This window comes from Muscardinus avellanarius (assembly GCF_963383645.1).
Source record: "Muscardinus avellanarius genome assembly, chromosome: 5".
In the NCBI taxonomy this organism is placed as follows: Eukaryota; Metazoa; Chordata; class Mammalia; order Rodentia; family Gliridae; genus Muscardinus; species Muscardinus avellanarius.
Window position 1 is genome coordinate 91,590,872 of NC_137790.1, and position 4,718 is coordinate 91,595,589.

Genomic DNA, 4,718 nt, shown 5'->3' on the forward strand with positions numbered 1-4,718 from the left:
TTCTTTCTTTCTTTCTTTCTTTCTTTCTTTCTTTCTTTCTTTCTTTCTTTCTTTCTTGGTGGTACTGGGGGTGTAACCCAGGAGCGTTCTACCTCCAGGCTACACTCCCAGACCTATTTTATATTTTATTTAGAAACATGGTCTCACTAAGTTGCTGAGAACCTCACTAAGTAGCTGAGGCTGGCTTCGAACCTGCGCGATCTTCCTGTCTCAGCCTCCCAAGCGCGAGGATTACAAGCATGCACCACCACGGCCGGCTCAAACTGTCTTTCTTGACACGAAAATATTACTTCAAGAACCCAAAGGATGAATTAAAAAAAAAAAACTAAAAGGAAGGTATTGCTACCTTCTCCTATGACCCATCCCAGTGTGCTCACAGAGATGCTGAAAGGGAAGGTGATGAATGTCCTCCTGTGATTCTAATCAATGCATGGACCAACATGGTGTTCTCAGGCGTTGTCACAACCAAGGCCCTGTTTCCACTGACCCTCTGTTTAAGCCTAGGCTGTGGCAGGGAATCCATCTCACAGTCAATTCATCCGGGATGAGTGCTGTGTCAATGTTTTTGGACTTCGAAGAATTTACTCTTTGATTCTGGAACAAGATAATACCACTGACCTATCATGAATGATGCAGGAACAGATGGAAGCAGCCACGGACATGTCCACAGACACCAAAAGGCTTTCAAGACAGAGTGGGAAGCTTTGGAGCTGACAGATCACCAGTGGACACAGATGATATTGAAGAGGAGCTCATAGCCAAAGACCTCCATCTTGAAGGCATGCTCAGAAAGGAATTGCAGGCATGGATTTTTTTTTTTTTTTTTTTTTTTTTTTTTTTTGGTACTGGGGTTTCTGGAAACCCTTCTACCTCCGGGCTACACTCCTAGACACCTATTTTTTATATTTTTATTTGGAAACAGGGTCTCTTAAGCCAGTGAGGCTGGCTTCGAACCTGCGCGATCCTCCTGTCTCCGCCTCCCAAGCACGGGGATTACAAGCGTGCGCCACCACATGTATTTTTTTAAGCCAGAACAGGATCAGTGGTGTCAGGAACTTGGTGTAGGGTGTAACCTTGTGAATTTCCTTGGAGCTGAAGCCTCTGAGGATAAAAGAAGAGAGTGAGGTAGGTGGGCGTGCAGCAGGGCTCACTCTTGTCCAGGCTGGGTCCCCTTAATGTTGGAGGCCAGAGGAGAGAGGAGGAGAACATGGATGACTTATTCTTTGAAAAGTGTTCTAAATATTCTTTCTATAACTCTAGTGATGCAAGTCAGAGAAAGGGGAAAACTTGAGCTACTGATAATATATATATAAAAACCTAGCAAAAACCCAGGCTTTAGAAGAAGCACTGTCAACTCTAGCTAGTTATTATGTTTAATCAACTTGACATCTAACCACAATAAATTCTTGTTTTTCTTGGGATAAAAAAAAAGCAACAACAAAAAATCTTTACACCACATCTATTTAATTGCTATGTAATATTCCACTATGGGTGTGTTCCACAACATTTGGTGGGTAGAGAGCTAAAGCTTTGTTTTATCATCCTGTTGTGTTGTGTTTCTGCATTTTCCAATTACACATTACACTACTGCAGACATCCTTGTATGTGTCACCTGTTCTGAGTCACTCCAGGATGTAAACCTCGCATGGGATCAAGATTAAAAGATTTATTTGAAAAGATAGCTTATTTAACAAGTTTTGATCCATAAGAGTAGATCATTAAGATATTTAACAATTTTTCCCCTAGGTCAAGTACTAATTAAGACCAAGTGCGCATCAATAAAAAAAAAATGGGCAAAATTTCTTACCTACTGTACTTGCATTCTAGTGTGGGGGGCAGGTAATAAAATAAATAGGTCAATTCTTCTTCTTTTTATTGAAGGTTGAAGCCAGAAGCATTCCAACCTCCAGCCCTATTTTATTTTCTATTTTGAAATGGTCTTGCTAAGTTGCTGAGGCTGGCCTTGAACCTGCCCCGTCAGCCTCCCAAGTACTGAGATTACAGGCGTGCACCACCATACCTAGCCGAAATACGTCCGTTCCATAAGCTGAAAGGTGATATGTATTGTGCAGAAAAATGAAGCAGGGAGAGATGATAGGAAGTGTCTGGGCACTTTTAAACTGTAAATGCAGTGGGTAGGAAGAGCAAAGTGGTGACCAGGTGACATGAGAACAAACCTGAAGGAATTGAGGCAGAGCCGTGTGGCTTTCCAGGGGTCAGTGTTCCCGAGTGTGCACATCTTTAGCAGATAGGCAAAATGGTTTCCTAAAAACTTTGGCAGGAGTTGGGGCTCTCACCAGCAGAGTTTCAGAGCTCCCGGGGCTCCAGATCCTTGCTAGTCCTCACTGTCATCTGTCATCTGAATTTTTTTTTTTTTTTCAGTACTGGGGATGGAACCGAGGGCATTCTACTTCTTAGCTACATCCTCAGCCCTATTGTTTTAAATATTTTTATTGGTGCATTGTAGTCATACATCTTCAAGGGATAAAAGACTTGTAGAGACACACATGCACACATCACCCAATTAGTCCTTACCCTATTCCCCATCCCTCCTTCCCATGGTTGGCTTAGTGATTTACTTTGATATGATTTTTGTTGTTGTTGTTGTTGGGGGTTTTTTTTTGTTTGTTTTGTTTTGTTTTTGCGGTCTGGGGATGGAACCCAGGGGCATTCGACCTCTGAGCTACACCCTTGCCCTATTTTTTATTCTTTATTTTGAAATCAGATCTCACTGAGTTGCAGAGGGCCTCACTAAGTAGCTGAGGCTGTCCGCAAACCGTGATCCTCCAGTCTCAGCCTCTCAAATGCTGGGATTACAAGCGTGTGCCACCATGCCCGGCTGATATGTTTGTTTTTGAAACAGGATCTCACTGAGTTGCAGAGGGCCTCACTAAGTAGCTGACGCTGGCCACTAACCGTGATCCTCCTGTCTCAGCCTCCCGAATGCTGGGATTACAAGTGTGCACCACCACGCCTGGCTGTCATCTGATATTTATGGTCTGCAGATCTGATAAGGAGCACCAGAGGCTTGGGGTTCTAATGTGAATTTTTGTTTTTACTACTGAGAGGTTTGAGCATCTTTTCAAGTGTACATAGAGCATTCCAACTTCTACTTCTATAAATTACCTTTTCAGCTCTTCTATTTTATATTTTCTGCCTTTCCTATTAATTTCCAGTTAATGTTTTTGTATCATTCATCTTTCGTCAATTTTGTTACCAATATTCATATTCTCTCTCTCTTTCTAGAAATTTTTATCACAAATCAAGCTTATATACATTTTTCTTTTTCTTTTGGGACGCCTATTTAGTACATTGGTATCCTTGTCCAGTACTTTGTTAGAGCATTTTTAAAGTTGTACAACGCTGGTAGAGCTGATCTCACCTTATTCTTTTCTTTTCTTTAGGAGCATCTTGAATATTTAGGATTTTTACTCTTCTATAAAATTCTGAAAAATCATTTTGATGAGCCAGGCAATGTGCTTACACCTGTAATCCTGGTACTTGGGAGGCTGAGATAGGATGATTACAGACTCAAGGACGACCGTTAGCAATCCAGGGAGACCCTGTTTCAAAACAAAAGGGGCTAAGAGTATATATAGAAGATAAAATACCCTTGTATTCAATCCATGGTATCAAAAAAAAGTTTGATAAATTTCACAGGAAAAACAAGGAAAACTTCATGAAAATTTCTACAAATCAGAATTTACAAAGCAACTTGGAGAAAAATGAGTCTTTGAAACTGAGCCTTTTTTTCACCTAAACGTTGGCATACTTTTTCATGTCTTTGAATCAAGTTTTCCTCTCTTCTTTGTGGCACATCAGATGTCATTAGTGTGTGTGTTCTTCTGTTATTGTAAATTATATTTTGTATAGTGTCTAGCGTTTTTCTGCTCATAGAAATGTATGATTTCCAGCTGGGCGTGGTGGCGCACGCTTGTAATCCCAGTATTCGGGAGGCTGAGACCGGAGGATGGCGGTTCGAGGACAGCCTCAGCTACTTAGGCCCTCTGCAACTCAGTGAGACGCTGTTTCAAAATAAAGAATAAAAAATAGGGCAGGGGGTTAGCTTTGAGGTAGAATGCCCCTGGGTTCCATCCCCAGACCCGCAAAAAAAAAAAAAAAAAAAAAAAAGGAAATGTGTGATTTCCCACACACTATCTAATCTAACTTTCTGATGTCAATTTTTCTGGGTTTTTCATGAGATACTAATACAATTTGCAATTAAAAGTTTTGTTTCTATCTCTCCATTTTTATAAGTAATCTTATCACATAGTTTATAACCGTCAGCATAATTTAATTAGAACCAATGATATTTAGAGCCCTTCTGTTGTTCATGATTTTAAAGATAAAGCTTTTAGTTCAGCCTTAACTGTGATAGCTTCTATATAACTTTTATATAAACCTTTTTTGGGGCTGAGAAAGTTTCCTTTTTTATCTAATTTACAGTTAATAACTATGCCCTTTTCTTAAACTATATAACCATCTATACTATAGAACACTAACTCTATTAACTATTTTCTAATTTTTATTTTCTTACTGTCCTGTATTTTATTTCTACTTTTTAATCTCAGATTTTATCATCATTGTTTTATGCAATCAATTACTACAGCATCTCATGCAGATATTGAGAAAGCTCGGTCAGGGGATCCGCAACGGCGTAGATCCCCCATCAAGTATGTCTAGCATTCCTTTCTTCAAAAAATTATCTTAGGATTATT

The 4,718-nt window shown here is 39.9% G+C and overlaps 1 pseudogene across 1 annotated transcript; it reads left to right on the plus strand.

Annotated features, from left to right (window-relative positions):
• The first annotated feature begins 239 nt into the window (after window positions 1-239).
• On the plus strand, window positions 240-811 carry LOC308263569 (ER membrane protein complex subunit 3-like; annotated as a pseudogene). The gene has a single exon. The product of its transcript is annotated as an ER membrane protein complex subunit 3-like (transcript).
• The last annotated feature ends 3,907 nt before the right edge of the window (window positions 812-4,718 follow it).